The 17,836-nt window shown below is 42.4% G+C and overlaps 1 protein-coding gene across 2 annotated transcripts in view; it reads right to left on the bottom strand.

The window, feature by feature from the left end:
• LOC102450210 (uncharacterized) overlaps positions 1–2,857 on the bottom strand; it is a 192,584-nt gene extending 189,727 nt beyond the window's left edge. For both annotated transcript variants that reach the window (XR_012906209.1, XR_012906210.1), the window contains exons 1-2: positions 2,576–2,857; positions 1,555–2,117 (exon numbers count right to left, since the gene is read on the bottom strand). The gene's annotated coding sequence lies outside the window, so the exon portion shown is untranslated. The remainder of the gene's footprint in view (positions 1–1,554; positions 2,118–2,575) is intronic.
• Positions 2,858–17,836: the final 14,979 nt, after the last annotated feature.

Here is a 17,836-nt window from a genome sequence, read left to right as displayed (position 1 = left end):
TTGGAAAGTTTCAGGATTCAAGTGATTCCAGGCAAAGTGCCAAACTTAATTTGGCTTCTTTCAAACTTAAACAGCCCCCTTTGGCATAAATCTATCAAAAGCTTTATATGGTCTGATCTAAAGCTCACTGAAGTCAATGGAAAGAAAACCACTGACTTCAAGAGGTTTTGGATCAGGCCCCTGGTGACCAATAAGGTGTTTTCCAACTACAAATAATCTCCTGATGTATCAGAAGGCTGAAGTGATATGTCTGTGTAGCCTATCACATTATATTAACCCTTCAAAGGGAAAATAGAGCTCCCACTGGTAAACAGCAGAAGTGCAGAGGGCTTTAGCCTCAGTTAATTTCTGCTGTTCAATGTTTATGTTTTTCAAAATGTCTCTCAAGTGCTAATGCCAATGGATAAATCACAGAGCTATTTTAACATAGGAAATATGCAGGAGCATTTTATAAATACATTCCCATGCAATGCTTTTAAGATTTCATTTCTTTTGCTCTTAGATGTAAGAACTAAACATAATGTTATTTTAACATTTAATGCATAATTGAAATAATCATTCTTGGATACAACATTAACCATACATTAGTAGCTAATGCATAGCATGAGCATTTGGAAAACCACAGTGCCCTTTGAGGAGGAAAAGTGTTACAATAGTAGTTTAAAAAAATTATTTAGCACAATATAGAAAAGCATGTGCCACATGCAAGCCAATAGTGAAATAAAAGGGAGCAGGCAAATGATGCAGCCTGATGTTTATCTACTTTGGTTTCAATAAAATGTAAGGATCAAATTCTCTGATGATGCAAATAGACACAGTTTCATTGGTTCCAATGGAGAATTTTGCCCTGAATGCTTAGGGTGAAATCTAAGCCCCCTTAAAGTCAATGGGAATATAGCCATTGACTTCAGTGGGGCCACAGTTTCACCCTTAGTAGTTAAAATTCTGCTCTGAGTTAAACCATGGAAGACTATTTATTTCAATACAGTGTAACAGAGCAGAGCTAGCATTTCTAGCTCTTTCAGTCTGTACCAAAGCTCTTTTAACTTGTTTTGCACTGAAAGATCTCTGACTTTTGCAATCAAATCTATTTTGCTAAATGTGCACTTCTAATTGGTCATGTGAAGTCGCTGAGGCATCTTCAAGTAAAACTGGAACTCTCTGTGGCTTGATACAAGGAAAACACAGTAAAAATACATCTAGTAGGTCACATATCTCTGAGAATGGACATTAACAGTGATGATTCAAAACTAGTCACCTCCACTTGAGTAACTTCTCTCAACATTTCCCAGACATTTGCAGAATTCTGAAATATGCAGAGAACATTTCAATAACAGTTACCTACTCAGAAAAATATTCCCCGTGTTCTTAGCGCTTACAGTAAAAACAGCATTCAGGTTGCCTAATTTTTAAGTTTCACGCCGATGTTTGTGTATTCAATTCCTCATTTTGCCAGCTTTCAAGAACATATTAGGCTCTGGAGCACAACTGCCAACTGAGAGTTCATTGAGCAGGCAAGTAAAACTGCAAGATCTTAACATTAATTTGACTCACTCTTTTGCTAGTTGATGGTGCTGCTTTTCAAAGACCTGCAAGTGCTAGGAATTCTTGTGGATGTTTTCTGAAGACCCTTCGCTGCTTTCATGCAGAAGGGCTTCTGACACTTCCCCCAGCTCATCATCCAGCACTTCCTCTTGAATGGTGAAGTGAATATCTGGTGAGGAAGACTCAGAGCTCACACTGCTTCCCTCCATGGAGCAGATAGCACATGACAGAGATGGTACCATACTTTCTTGCAGCACGCTTAGCATCATGGGGATCTGGATAGACCTGAGTCCGGACACAGTTGGCAGAGGTTTCATGGCTTCTTCCCAATGCTTTTCCTCATCTTTGTAGAGCAGAAGCAGATTGGATTTCTCTTCTTTCCTCTTGGATTTCATGTAGCCCAGCATTATTCCCATTAGGAAGATCCCATAGAAAGACATGACGATCAGAATGTAGAAGTATTCATTGCCACTGTTCATCTCTGGAGTCTGGGGATCAGCAGCCAATGTGGTTAGGGTTATGTTTGTACGGTCCATCTTCAGCATCCACACACTTTTGCCAGAGTTTTAAGCCTAGAGGAGAATGCGCTTGTTAGATATCAAATGACAGATCAGATGTTTGAAAACAAACCCCCTATAGACACGCACAAATTAAAAACCCAGGCTGCTCTTTGTCACTCACAGTGTGTTGTTTTTTAAAAGCTGGCCGAACCAAACAGACGGAAGTTTGCATAGTCTGCAGTACTTGGGCAATATCTAATCTTCTAATGAAATAAAGTTCCAGTACAGAGAGTATTATACAGAAAGCACATAACATTAAATGATAACAAATACAGCTTTAACATATAACAAAACCCAAATGCGGACATTTTAGCATTAGGAGTAAAAGTGGAAAATACTCTACTAGCCACATTTATGTTACTGAAACTGGCAATTCTGCTAGCTGCCAACCTTGCAGTAGGAAAAAGAACGTTAGAAGTGGTATTGCATTGAATGGTGTGGGAGAAAGAAAAGGGACGTGAGACACTTACGTTACTATGAAAATAATCCTTTACTTCACAAAGCTCAAGAGATCTTTCCTCTGCCAAATGCCGGGTGTTCTGAACACTTTGCTCTGCTGCAGTTAGAATATATAGTCTCTTAAGAAATGTGTCATCACGTGTCCTGGAGGCAAAGTTTATAATAGTTTTGGGTTGAAGTCAACAGATGAACTCAAAGGATTGCAGTTCATCCTGCTGAACTCTTCACAGCTGTGAAAAGAAAAAGGGCTGGGAATTCAGAGTTACTTTTTCCTCTCAGGTTAGAAATCTGATCCCACCACTCGCCCCTTCCCCAAGTGCTAAATTTGAACCGTTACACCAAAAAGCTGCTGGAGGCAGTGAAAAGTCTGTTAATCATTAACTCCTCTTTATCATAAAATACAGAAAAACACATTCACCGTTGTATAGTACACTGGGGAGAAGCCCCGCTGCAGCCCTGTGCAAAGTTACTGCTTTCTAAGTCTGTGGGCCCAGATTCTCTGGTGCCCCAAACCTGGTGCAGCCATTTAAACCATGACAAAAGGAGAGTGAAGGGTTCCCACATTGGAATGGTGGTGACGTCCACATACTTTGCTCTCACTTTGCATAAGAGGCAAAGCAAAGGAGCATCAGATCTTGGACCCTCAATAAACCTCTCTCAGTACAACACCCTTGTGTATAAATGATAGTTTCCAGTCGGACCAAAAAGCCAACAATACTCACTGTTACAGGGTGATATTCACCCCAAATCCAAAATGTTATGAAAGGCTCTCTGCACCATTGAAACCAATGGCTGGGCTGTCATTACAGGCTGCTACTGTAACTTTCCATGAAAATTAGGGTGCATAGAGGTTTCCACAGCAGCCCCTGGTAGCCCAGTGTGGGGTGCAGACTAGCGAGTAAGTCCACAGAACCTATCTACAATTTCACTGATCAATTGACCCTAACCACTATCTTCTATAAGTGGCATAAGAAACCAGAGATTATTATGCCACCATAGGCTCCAGTACAAGGAAGCAGAAGGCCCATGCTGCATCTTGAGAAAATTTCACCTCCCTATGTCATCCACCCCCAAAGCCTGGTTAGGCAGACCCCATGCATGTTATGTGAATGTCTCCCATAGCAGAGCTCTTCAAGGATGCTTATGTAACAGGACACTTCCATTCCAGGCTATATTTTACCCTTGTTATAGTTTCCTTCCTCATAGGTTCTGAGCTTTTCCATAGTAAATTGAGGATTCCTTCAAAAGGCTCCAAATGTGTTACAGCATCCTTACATGATGTCGGTTTATATTATTATACCCATTTTACAAGTGGATATGCTAAAGTATGGTGAAGGAAAGTGATCTGCAATGAAATTCGTTAGCCCTAGTAATGCAGAAAACAAGCCCCGTCCATTTTCTACTTTGCTGGGTTCCGTTTTTCATTGATAGCAGGAATGACTTGCCTCGCCACCCCTTGAAACAGAGCATCTGCTCCCTAGCATGTTGATTTTAGCCTCTCCTCACACATTCCCATATGATCACTCAGGAGATGTTTATATTGGACAAATGTCTCCTGGGATTTCATTTGACAAAATCTATCAGCAGCCACCCCCTTGCCAAGTCTGCATGTTTCCTCCCTGTTTCCTACAGATTACTGAGCAAAGAGCACTAACATAAGAGTGGGCTTACATTCATATCAGTGCAGGACCACAAACTGTCTGGTCATATTTGAGGATTTACTTTGGTATTCCTGGCTACGTCTAGACTGCAAATCTTTTCCAGGATACCTCTGGTATCCCGAAAAAACTATGCCACGTCTAAGGAATGCGTCTGCTATTCTGACTTTTTTTTGGAAAAGTGGACGCATTCTTTCACCATCCCTGTAAACCTCATTGTATGAGAAAGAAGGGATATGACTAAAAAGATTTTTCCAAAATTTGGCACCATGTAGACACGACAAATTTTGGAAAAGCTTTTTCTGAAAGAAAACTGTAAAAAGATAAGCAAATTGTGGTCCATAAGAACATAAGAACAGCCATACTGGGTCAGACCAAAGGTCCATCTAGCCCAGTAACTTGTCTGCCCAGATGCCCCAGAGGGAGGGATCAAAGCAGGTAATCCTCATGTGATCCCTCCCCTGTCACCCACTTCCAGAGAAACAGAGGCTAGGGATACCATTCCTACCCATCCTGGCTAATAGCCATTAATGGTTTTAACCTCCATGAACCAATCTTGCTCTTTTTTGAACCCTGTTAAAGTTCTAGCCTTCACCACATCCCCTGGCAAGGAGTTCCACAGGTTGACTGTGTGCTGAGTGAGAAAAACTTCCTTTTATTTGTTTTAAACTTGCTACCTATTAATTTCATTTGGTGACCTCTAGTTCTTATATTGTGGGAATAAGTAAATAACTTTTCCTTATTCACTTTTTCCACACCAGTCATGATTTTATAGACCTCTATCATATCCCCCCTTAGTCTCCTCTTTTCTAAACTTAAAAGTCCAATTCCTTTTAATCTCTCCCATTCCAAACCCCTAATCATTTTTGCTGCCCTTTTCTGAACTTTTTCCAATGCCAATATGTCCTTTTTGAGACGAGGCAACCACATTTGTGCTCAGTATTCAAGATGTGGACGTGCTATGATTTTATATAGAGGCAATAAGATATTTTCTCTCTTATTCTCTATTCCTTTTTTAATGGCTCCTAACATTCTATTTTCCTTTTTTCACTGCTGCTGCACACTGAGTGGATGTTTTCAGAGAACTATCCACAATGCTTCCAAGCCAAATTAGTCCCCATTATATTGTACGTATAGTTGGAATTATTTTTTCCAATATGCATTACTTTACATTTATCAACATTAAATTTCATTTGCCATTTTTTGCCAAAACACTTAGTTTGGTGAGATCTTTTTGAAGCTCTTCACAGTCTGCTTTGGTCTTAATTATCTTGAGCAGTGTGATATCATCTGCAAATTTTGCCACCTTACTGTTTACCCCTTTCTCTAGATCATTTATAAATACAGGCAGTCCCTGAGTTACGCGGATCCGACTTATGTCAGATCCGCAGTTACGAACGGGGCCCGTCTCCCTGGTCTCCAGCAGACCAGGGAGAGGAAGCAAAGCAGCGGAGCACGCGGGCAGCGGACAGCCCAGACGCGTCTGGGCTGTCCACTGCCCGCGTGTTCTGCCGCTTTGCTCCCCGTCCCCCTGGTCTGGAGACCAGGGAGACGGGGAGCAAAGCAGAGCAAAGCCGCGGAGCACGTGGGCAGCGGACAGCCCAGATTCAACTTAAGAACAAACCTACAGTCCCTATCTTGTAAGTAACCCGGGGACTGCCTGTAAGCTAAATAGGATTGGTCCCAGGACAGACCATTGGGGAACACCACTAGTTACCTCTCTCCATTCTGAAAACTTACCATTTATTCCTATCCTTAGTTGTTTACTGTCTTTGCAATTTACAACTTTTTCCAACTTTTCTTTGTAGTATACATACAGCCCGTCAGCTTCATATATTAACCAGCTCCCTCCTAGCCAAAAGAACTAGAGGGTATCCTGCTGCAATAGGCTTCCCACCTGACTGTGGGAAGTTAAAATTTAACACACTAAGGCCCATGGGTCTTATTTTTCTGCCCTCAGATGAGCATGTAAGACTTCAACAGACTTGGACAGAAGACACAAAGTGCATCCAAGTTTTAACATCTGACCTAGTGCAATACAGTCTAGTAGAGCATAATCTCATGCCCACAAAACCCAAGTAAATGGGTTTTGTGCAGGGAACCAACTGGTGGTTGGGGGCACAGAGACAAGAAGAAGAGCATCTCTTCAGAGCCTCTGCAGTCACTTCTCAAGCTCCTTAGATGAACCAGGGACATGTTGAAACACCCAGTGCAGAGAATTGTCTACTTAGATACTTTTAGCCTCTTATTCCACCTAAATGACTTGGGTTCCGAGCTGCCCAGTCCCCAATCTTTCCCCATCACACCTAGCTTTCACTCCCTGAACTAACAGACATGGCATAGAGCTCAGCTCCACAACACGCAGGAGGTAGCGCTCCCCCGTTGCACCTGTTCTGCAGCCTCCCGTTCCACTTGTGGTGGTAGCTTCCCCATGTGGTGAAATTTTATGTACAATACTAATGAGTACATTGTTGTAGCCAATCAGAGCATGAGAAAGCTGCGGAGGTATCACAGCCCAAAGAGTTATGCAACTCCTTGAACGCTTAGAAGGGAACTGATGTACATAATGAGTTAATGGGCACTTCTTGAAAGCCATTGTAGCCATGGTTACTTGGATTGGCTGCTGTGCTACCCACAAAATTCCCCCATCTGTCACACCAGATGACCCCACATTAAATAGACTTTACTTTCAAATGAACCATTTTTGCTGTCCCCTTTTGAAACAGTTAAGAGGAGAGGTAGAAGAACACTGAGGTGAGGTGGAGTGACATGGTGAAGATGGTGTCAGGTGTTAGATGGCCATGTTGTTTCTGCACTTGTGGATAAGAGTTCTGAGGACAAGTCGGCTACAGCAGTAGATTTCGTAGCAATCAGAGTGCAGGAGTAAGTGGAGGGAGAAGTCCTTCCAGCTGAGTAATGGCAAGCTTAGGGTGCTTTCCTCAGTTTTTACACAGTAATAATTAGATCCTTGCCTTTGGTTTCAAAGATCAAGCCACGGTAAACAGGAAGCATCTTGGAGTTATTTGTTGAATACAAAGTGTATATTGAATTCAAAATTGCACTAATATCAGTGGGAGTTGGGTCTGAGTATGAACTTCAGAGACTTGCTCTAAAGAGGCATCACACAGGACTGTTTCATTAGCAACTGTTGCTATGAAGGCAGAGCTGTGGTTATGTCATACAGCAGGAATTATGGTCCCTGCTCTGTGAAGTGCATTTGGCAGGATGCTTTCAGCACATTGTAGAAATGGACTCTGTTGACAGTGATGGCTCTGTGTTCTGTTATTTCTAGAGATGGCTGAACAATTTGCTGTCTGAATTTCTCTTTCCCATCACACAAACAGTGTGCATTTACACCACAATGATCACTGGGCATTGAGGGTGCTCGGTGAGTAGTGTCATGTTAGTTTGGATGAAGTTTTGTTTGAAAGCAATTGGAATGAATCCTTTTCCTAAGGTTGACATGAAACATTTAGCTTTTGTTTCCAAATGACTTGTCATTTCAACTTTATTCTATAAAATTTAAATGACAATGAAAATTTGGATCAACACTAAACATTTTTTTCAGAATTTCAGTTTGTGGAAAAATTCATATTTTTTTGTTTTGTTCCATTTCCAAATAAAAAAAATGGGAAAAATCAAAGACTTTTGTGTGGAAACAGAGGCTTTGACTCCTGCTCTAGTAACTACCCATCTTCTCTCATCTTTGCCATGAGGAGAACCTTACTTCAAGCACGGTCTACACAAATTAGTTTAGGAACAGTCTGATGTCCCTCTTATTTCCATCCCCAGAGGTTTCCAGGGCTACCAAAGGAGAAGAGCGGGATGGCCAGCCAATCAAGCAAAATTATAACACATTGAAAAGGTCACGCACGCACACACACCCCGATTGACTTGAGCAGCTAGTCTGGGAAAGGGACTCACGTTCTGCTAAGTCTTTTGTGACAATAAATAACATGAATGGAAGTGGCATCTGTTTAAGAACAACAACAAGCCCTTGCTCTTCTTTAAATACCCTTCATCCAGGGACTCAGATATTCACTAAGGCTCACAGTGTCCCTGTAATTAGGTATCTATCTGATGACAAAGGCTGTAACAAGGCCCAGGAGACAGCTGAACATGAACCCACACTCAAAATAAAGGTTAGGAGTGGAGAAAGAGAATGGCACAAACATAGAATCCATTATCAGTACAACGTGATCTGCAGCAAGCAGTTTCCCCAGAGAGCCAGAAAAATTGCTGCAAGCTCAAGTGGAAAATACAGGCTTAACCCTTTGGAGCCCACCATGCTCCCAGTGCAGAGTTTGTGTGTCTGAGCTTATGAGTCAGAAAAACTGTTACATAATTACCCAGGGCTTGATTATGTGAGCTGCCAAAGCAAGCTCAACTCATATTGGTCTGTGTGTGGTGTACATCACAGAATGGATCACAGATATCATACCACTGAGCCCATCTACCTGCCCCCTGGAGAAAAATATGCACCGCCACAAATCTGCCCTGGGCAACAACTATTTACACTGGGTTTGAGAATAAACAAAAGTGATTTTATTAAATATAAAATGTAGGATTTAAGTGGTTGCAAGTGAAAACAGACAGATCAAAGTAATTTTCTAATCTAAAATAAACAAAACACACCAGCTAAGCCTAATACACTAAGAGAAACTGTTACAAATCATATTTTTCACCTTTGCCATTATTTCAGGAAAAATCCTTCAAGTGTCTTTATAGGGTCAACCACAGCTTGGGTTTACAGAAAACCAAACCATTTACAGATCATTGTCTTGAGCACCGGACTATTAATTTTCTAAATACAGGCAGTCCCCGGGTTACGTACAAGATAGGGACTGTAGGTTTGTTCTTAAGTTGAATCTGTATGTAAGTCGGAACTGGCATCCAGATTCAGCCGCTGCTGAAACTGATCAGTTTCAACAGCGGCTGAATCTGGACACCAGTTCCGACTTACATACAGATTCAACTTAAGAACCCCAGGCGTCCCCAAGTCAGCTGCTGCTGAAACTGATCAGCAGCTGATTCCAGGAAGCCGGGACAGAGCAACTCTGCCTCGGGCTTCCTGTAGTCAGCCGCTGGTCAGTTTCAGCAGCGGCTGACTTGGGGACGCCTGGGGCAGAGCAGCTCGGGTGCTGCTGGGTTGGTCCAGTAGCGCAGCCGCTCCTCGGTGCTACTGGACCAACCCAGCAGCACCCCAGCTGCTCTGCCCCAGGTGTCCTGATTCAGCCACTGCTGAAACTGATCAGCAGCGGCTGAATCAGGACTCCTGGGGCAGAGCAGCTGGGGTGCTGCCAAGTTGGTCCAGTAGCACCAAGGAGCGGTGCTGTGGGACCAACCGGCAGCGTCCTACCTGCTCTAGCACAGGCCCCGGGCTTTGCTCCACGTCTCCCTGGTCGGCTGGGGGGGGCACTAGCTACGTTCCCCCCCCCCCCCCCCAGCAGACCAGGGAGACGCGGAGCAAAGTGGCGGAGGACCCGGGCCAGACTGCGGTGCTTCCAGATCAGCGCCACGGTCCGGCCCGGGTCCTCCGCGACTTTGCTCAGTGTCTCCCTGGTCTGCCGGACCCGCGGCGCTTCCAGATCAGCTGGAAGCACCGCGGGTCCGGCTTTGGGTCCTCCGCCGCTTTGCTCAGTGTCTCCCTGGTCTGCAGACCAGGGAGACACTGAGCAAAGCCACGGAGGACCCGGCCGGACCCGCGGCGCTTCCAGCTGATCTGGAAGCGGCCGCGGGTAGGGCCCCGGGTCCTCCGCCGCTTTGCTCAGCGTCTCCCTGGTCTGCTGGCTCCCCCAGCAGACCAGGGAGACGGAGAGCAGCCGGGCGGCGGGACCAGGCGTCCCACAGCTCCAGTCCTCCCGGGCGAGAAAATCCCTGTTCGTAACTGCGGATCCGACATAAGTCGGATCCGCATAACTCGGGGTCTGCCTGTACCATTAATGGCTTTCACTAGAAGACCTAAAATTAATAAAACAGATTTGTATTTCATATTTCTAACTTCACAAACAAGAATGATACATGCATACAAATAGAATGGACATATTTAGGGGATCAAAGGCTCTTGAATGATAAATTATTAACCCTGTTTTTCAGAAAGCATATCTGAGTGAAGCATATTCATATTCAAAACATATCTCTGTAAAAATATAGGGGCATAGCATTACACTTCTTTTCTGAGCAAACATTTTAAAATTGATGTGAAAGAAAGGGAAGGGGGAAGTACTAGGAGATACAAAGACATGCTTAAAGCCTCTCTCAAGTCCCTGGAAATCGACACCACCTCCTGGGAGACCCCGGCACAAGACCGATAGACATGGCGCATGCTGATCCACCAAGGCTGTCAAACATCTGAAGCCAGAAGGACAACCATAGCACAAGAGAAGCGAGCACTCCGTAAAGCCAGAGTTGCAAACGCTGTAACAGTGGTGCCTGCACATGTCTGCCCGACATGTGGCAGAACATTTCGTGCCCGCATTGGCCTTATCAGCCATCTGCGGACACACCGTGGACAGCCCACAACTCGTTAGATGTCAAGGTCCTCTTCGAACACGATGGACGAACATCATCACTAACAGCAAATATTACAAGCCCAGTGTTCATGGCACCATTAATACTGATCTGATGAAACAATGGAGATATTCATGCAATATACAATAGACTCTCTGTTTTCTAAGTCAAAATATATATTTTAAATATATAAAAAGGGCCTTCAAGTGTTCCATCTTTTAAAAAAACCCAATATTGAAAATGTCTTTGTATTATAATATTCACAGTGTACTAGGTACATACAGACTATTCAGGCATAGAAATAGGGAGGGAAGCAACATACTAGTTTGATAGAGGAGTAGTGTTTGACATTCATCCTGAATTTCCACACTGGGTTTGTTTTCTTGTTTTGTTATTTAACTGTAATTTTATTTTAAATAATTTCACAAGCAGTGTTTAGAACTACCTATCACTGTTCTAAATCAGCATGGGATGATTGGAACTCTGGTGTCTTTGGCTTCGCCCTTGCAGGGAAAATTAGGACCCATCATTCTTAATTGGTGGTAGCTAATAGGGAGTTGGTAGAATTTTTACCAGTCTTCTAATGCTGCTCAGGGTAGTTCTAGGCATCCTAGCAGTTTAAAAGGCAGTGGCATTCTACATCATCTTTCTTACAGATAGTACAGTAGTGGTAAAAAATTGCACAAGTGAGTCTAGTGTAGACATGGCCAGTACACCATGCTAATGGCATTATGCTGGCTGGCTGGCAGGCAGGCAAGAAAGAAAGAAAGTCTAGACTTCAAGCTTCTTTCGAAAAAAGGTTTTTTTGGAAGATCTCTTCATCTACACTTCAAAAGTGCATCGAAAAATCTTTCTGCTTTTTGAAAGAGAGCATCCACACCCATCGGATGCTCTCTCACATGTAAGCTGTGATTACTATGGACGGAGTGGCCACCAGGGCACTTTCCTGCAGGCCTCTTCTTCTGCATCCACAAATGCCTTTTTCCAAAAGAGCTCTTTCAGAAAAGGCATTCTTCCTTGTAGGATGAGATTTACCAATGTTGGAAAAACCCTTGTGTTCTTTTGATTTTCTTTCAAAAGTACGCAATAGCAATGAGGATGTAAGTAAAGGGGGGGGGGAGAAAAGGGGGGGAGAGAGAGAGAGAGAGAGAGAGAGGAAGGATTGATTGATTTTCCTTACTGGCTGCACTATATATAGAATAGAAAAATACTACAGATATTACTGTACATTTAATTATGCCTATAAATGCTGATTTAATAGCATAATTTCTCAAGTTTATTGTTATTTTTCTACAAAAAAAGAATTTAAGATGGCTGCTATCTTCTGATAGTTTTAGAGATGGACTTTTTCTGTTTCAACCTCATGCAGAAAAACAAAATATAAGTTTATGTTCTTTTAATGACATGCGTTTGGTAAAAATGTTTACTTCCATCAATGTAAAGGTGCCTTATGATGAGACATTCACATGTCCTGTGAAACCTAAGACAGTCAGAATCAACTTGACAATGTGACACTGGAGACAGCTTCTTTCCCATCAGGTAGTGGAAGATGAGATGTGAACAAATATTTGGAGTTTTCAGGAATCCTCTTAAGCATAAATGATGAGCATTTGCTGCAGCTTTCTACATTTTTGTTCTTCTGAAGATCCACAATGATCTCAGAAATAAAGCTTGTGCCAGCGTTTCAGCAAGTGAAAGAAATAAAGACTACTCAAAACATTTGAGTCTTACTTAAGCCCTTTCGTGACAGAGACAAGAGCTTTGAGAATGTGTGAGGAAAGTTAAAGTATTCACAGCCTCAGAAATGAATGAGTGCATTGCTGTCCAGATAGATAATTGAAACCAAGGCCTTGTCTACATTAACAAAGTAAGTTAATCAAAGTTATGCAAGTTATGTAATGTCAGTCAACATAGCTTAGATAAACTCTTAGAGGCATTTACAAAATGTTATGTCATTGGGAGACGCTTTCCCATTGATACAACTCCGCCTCCAAGTCAAGGAGAGTACTGAAGTTGGCGGGAGAGTGCTCTCCCATTGACTCACCATGGCTTCAACAGAGCCCCTAAATCAACCCTTCTGCATCGATAACAGCAGAACTAATTTAGCCCATAGTGAAGAAAAGCCCTGAGGCTGAGGCTAGACTACAACTCAACTTTGTCTTCAATCAAAACAAGTCCCTGTTTGCTGAAAAAGAAACAAGCTGTCATCGTTCATTTACAATTCTAATCGCACTTATTCCTTCTGCTTTTCACTTCTGCTAGTTCAGTGGAAGTCAGGCATGGTTATTTGCATTATTTTTGCAGAAATAACATTTGTAACAAAGACAGAAGAAAAGCTGAGTGATGCACTTTATACGGTTGTATTGCACACAAGCCATGAAATGATATCGTAAGGACAGTGGATGCAGTGGCTTTAGAACTGTACTTTACTGGCAAAGATACAATGGGAATTCTCATGGCCTATAATACTTCAAAGAAGGTTTTAAAAAAGACAGGAAATTAATCACTGGGGAAATCGAATACTCTTAAGTCAAGGAGACAGTTGTTGCTTGATTTCAACTGAAGCCATCCAATTCAGTTACAGTTTTCATGTTACAAGAAACAGCGAAGAGGCCAATATTTTAGACCAATTAGTACAATGCTGCCTTACTCCCACTCAAATGAATGTAAATTTAGGATGTGTAAAGAATACAGCATACGGCCCTCTGCGTGTTTTCTTCATAGAGTGAGTATGTGTTCTGCCTCATTTTCTACCTATCTGGGATCTAAAATACCTAACACATAGGAAACATTTCCTGTCATTAACAATAATAATATTAGTGGAAGGACTCAGAGTGTTACACAAAAATCAAAATAAACCACTCTAATAAGGGCATCATGGTGCCTTTGTAACACTGACAGACAGAAACAAACTAAGACCTCTGGAGCTTAGTACATGATTTACTACTTCATGAGCTAAAAGCTAGCTGGCTTTTAGCTAAAGCTGTAGAGAAGACTCATTACTTTCTCTTTAAGTGGTCTCAGTGCCACTAGAAGAGTCAGTACACCACACTCAGAAGGTGTGTGGGTTACACCTTCGCAAAAGAAAATACTCAAACCAGCATAATCCCTCTCCAAGGGCACCAACAAGCAACTGTGCCTAATAGTAGGGATGTAAAATTTCGATTATTTGGCTAATAGAACAGTCGATGCAATCTACATCAACTATTCAATTAGTCAATAAGGGCACTTCCTCCTTTGAAGTGTAATAAACAGGGCTGTTGCTACACTTCAAATGCAAAAGTGCTGTGGGGAGCACGGGGCCAGTGGGGACTCCAGGCTGCACATGGCAATTCAGTAACAGACCCCAGGCTCCAAGTGGTGCTGCTGCTTTGAAATGCCCATGCAATTTGGACCAGCAGAGGACTCCCAGCTGGCCCAAGGCTGCACGTGGCATTTCAAAGTGGCACTTTGAAGCACCCCGTCTCTTCCCTCCCCCCTTGCTGCTTCTTTCTTTACTGGATAGTCGACTAGTTGTTCACATCCCTACCTAACAGCTCAACAGGAACATCATCCTGACCTCCCTCCCCACTGAACCAAGCCGTGAGAGGAATAGTCAGTCCTCTCTCTGAAGAAAATGGTGCATGGCTAGGGTAAATTGTGTTCTCTCAGTTTCACTCAAAATCCCACTGATTCATTGAGGTTGCATGAGTAACACTGATAGGCAGAACCTAACCTGGGAGCTCGGAGTTTACTGCATGAGCCTCTACAGCTTGAGCTAAAAGGAAAATGGCTCTCAGCTAAGGCTGTAGAAGAAAATCAGGGTATGTCTAGACTGGCGTGTTTTTCCGGGATACCGGTATCCCAGAAAAACTCTGCTGCATCCAGAGAACATGTTTACTCTTCTGCTTTTTTTTTTTTTTTTTTTTTTTGAGGAAGAGCAAACGCACTCTTGCGGGGAGCCCTGTATACCTCATTCTATAAGGAATAAGGGCTTCTCCGAAAGAAGAAGCTCTTCTGCCATTTGGCCCTGTCTAGATGGGGCCAATGGCAGAAAAGCTATTGGAAAAAGCTACGTAAATTGTGGAGTGCAATTTGCATAGCTTTTTCCGACAAAGGACTGTAGTCTATACCTACCCTCATTCTTTTGCTCTGTAAGTGGTATAAGTGCCACTAAATGGGACAGTGAACCACACCCAGTAGGTGTATGGATGACACATAGCAGTAGATGAACAAGTTGCATTTCGCTACATTATCTTTTCTTTTTTAGTCCTGGACAAAATGGTTTATAAAATAAAAAGCTCTTCGAGTTGTTTCATAGCAATCGCAGTGTAGCATCCCAGGTCACTACGACCTTAATAGCATAACAGATGTTAGTTTCACATAGATAACAAATGTTGAACAATCTCTGCAACATATGAGGCACTCCAGCTTTCCTTCAACATAAGGCAGACATATCAAATGCATTTGTAACATTTCCTCCAAGATTTTTTCTTGAGATAGTCAAATTATTGCAGCTGTGGCAAGGGAAATGCCATGATTCGTTAAGGTCCGAACGACACTAATATCCTCTATCTACTTGTGATTGTAAATACAGATCAGGATTCTGCTGTCTTTCTTGTATGTGGCCCTTTCCAAGCCCGGGTATAAATACACCAGCGTGTATAATTTTGTAGCTCAGGTGATTGAGTGTAAGGACTGCATTAATTTTTGGCATTAGAAAATCCTCAGAATTTTCTCCATTATCCCAAAAGTCTGCATTAACACCAACAGCAGAAAGACTGACGACCACAATAAGGATGTGTGTGTAAGTAAATTCAGGTGTGTAGAAGAGAGCACGTAGATGAGCAAATGAATTACGCCAATTTAGAAGGTGACGTAGACATATGTATTGTAATTCTGCATGCCAGTGAAAAGGGTCTTAAACAGCAAATTACCAACTCCAAGCTGACATTTTGGCCCCATTGAATTCATTGGGTTTTTTATCATGGCACCAGGATTTCATACCAGGTCCATGGACAACAAGAGGAGATTAGTAAATAGAGTACACAGGGATATTAGGATGAAAGTCTTATTTTCTGTACAGTATTGGCTTTTCCATTAATAAGAGACACTCCAGCAAGGCTGATACCCTGCATGGTGGACGGGGGAAGGAAACAAGTAATGGATCATCTGAAACACTGTATCTACCTACAAGGGGGCATGCTGCCTCAGCCTGGAATGGTCACAGGTTTCAACAATGTAAATGAGCAGAGAATGTGTCACTACATTCCAAATACTGGACTGAAGACAATCCACACCTCCTCCAAGTGACAGACAGGTTCTTTTACCCATACCCTGAATCAGCATAGCCTCAAGTTGCCTCCATAGGTAAAAGTCCATTGGACTCCCATAATCAAGTCAAGCCTATTCCCCTACATCAGAATTGCTGGGTGGGAATGACAGTACAAATATTGCCTTCAAGTAAGGTGAGTGAGTTTCTCCCTCTGGGAAGCTGACAACTGGTAGCAGAATTTCAAGATACAGGCTTTGACTAATCAAAAAGCTGTACTAACAAAGTGCCACTGACAACTATTTTGACAGAGTGAGTTCACTCTTACATGCTTGTCCTGGCACACTGTAGTTCACACAACCACCAGTCAAGTTACAAGGCCAAAACCACATTGCACTGTGGGTAGACATCCCACTCTCCTCTGCACTGCCTTCAAATACCCTCCATTATGGAAAGCTGTCACCATGTTTGTCATCCCCCCCACCAAAAAATAGCGAGTGATACGGATACAATTCTCTAATGTAAACCAGGTCTATGCAAGTAGAAGGAAGGAATATGAGCTAATATTTGTAAAAATTCATATTTTTATGCTGTAAGAGTAAATAAAACCCTATCAGAAAGGTATTACAAAGCCTGGATCTCTTCTGGCAGCAAGAATGTTTCTCTGAGGGACAGAGACGCTTCCCTGGCTCAGATGTTTACACTGAAAAATTTGGTAAGAAATCATCAGTCCTTGTGCAGTTGAACAAGAATATTGTTAATCCAATGGAATTAATTAATCCAATGGAATATTGTTAATCCAATGGAACATTTTGTTCTCAAATTGTATCTGTTGGCTAACAACATGTAATTAGCCACTCAATGTAAACAAGACACTGCTGAAACACAGAAGTGTGTGTGATCTTTTTGCTCTACATGCTAGGAAAGTGTTATTATTTCACAACAGTCAAAAAAAATTCAGTGAAAGGAAGTGATGCAAGAAAAGGGGATTCTACAGTTTCACAAGAGTCTCTTCAAGTGAAGTGCATTTGGAGACAGATATTTATTCCTGATTGGGACATTGTTCTTTAATATTTCCAGAGATGTGTTAGAGATGAACAAAGACTTGTAAAAGGCTCAATTAATATTCACTTGTATTATAAAGAGAATTTGCATGTGAGCAGTGTTCATGAATATTACTGTGTCCAAGTTTATGAACATATGAATATTCAAGCTTCAAGGAAGTCCTAGTGAATAGAAAATGTTAAATATATGTTGATATTTACTTGGAAGATCCGTGATTTCATCGATGTGAATAGTCTCACCACCGACGCAGACCGCAACTTTTCCACGCCATCCTGTTTTATGCAGTTCTCGTCCGTGTCCTTCCATAAATCTTCCATAAAGGATCCACCCAATGTGCTGGAGGCCTTTCTCTTGTTCTTTTTACATCTTGTGGCATCCTCTGCCTCTATATCCACCATTCCACCACCATCACCATCACCATTACCATCACCATCACCATCACCGTGGAAGCGAGGAAGAACTGCACAGGACTGGAGGTCACGCTGTATTATTGTGTTCATAGTTGCTGTGGCCAAATCATCGCCTGGTGACCAACCTTCTGGTGATGAACCTCTCCGCACTTCACTAGGCGGGCCCTTGGACAGTGGACACATAGTCCACTGCCAGGACCAAACTTGAAATTTTTCCTGCTTGGTAGAACCTGCCAGAGCTTATGCTCCACTGGCATAGCCTTCCAGAGCCTAGGGTCACCTCCAAGCCACAATGAGGCAATGGAGTAGGATTTTGTGGAGAATAAGTGTTGATATTTCCTGAAAAATTTGAACTGTATAGTAAAATCAACTGTTCGG

Source organism: Pelodiscus sinensis, chromosome 10, assembly GCF_049634645.1.
Source record: "Pelodiscus sinensis isolate JC-2024 chromosome 10, ASM4963464v1, whole genome shotgun sequence".
NCBI classification, from domain to species: domain Eukaryota; kingdom Metazoa; phylum Chordata; order Testudines; family Trionychidae; genus Pelodiscus; species Pelodiscus sinensis.
The sequence above is the reverse complement of the archived record's forward strand: the minus strand, read 5'-3'. Positions and strand labels throughout refer to the sequence as shown.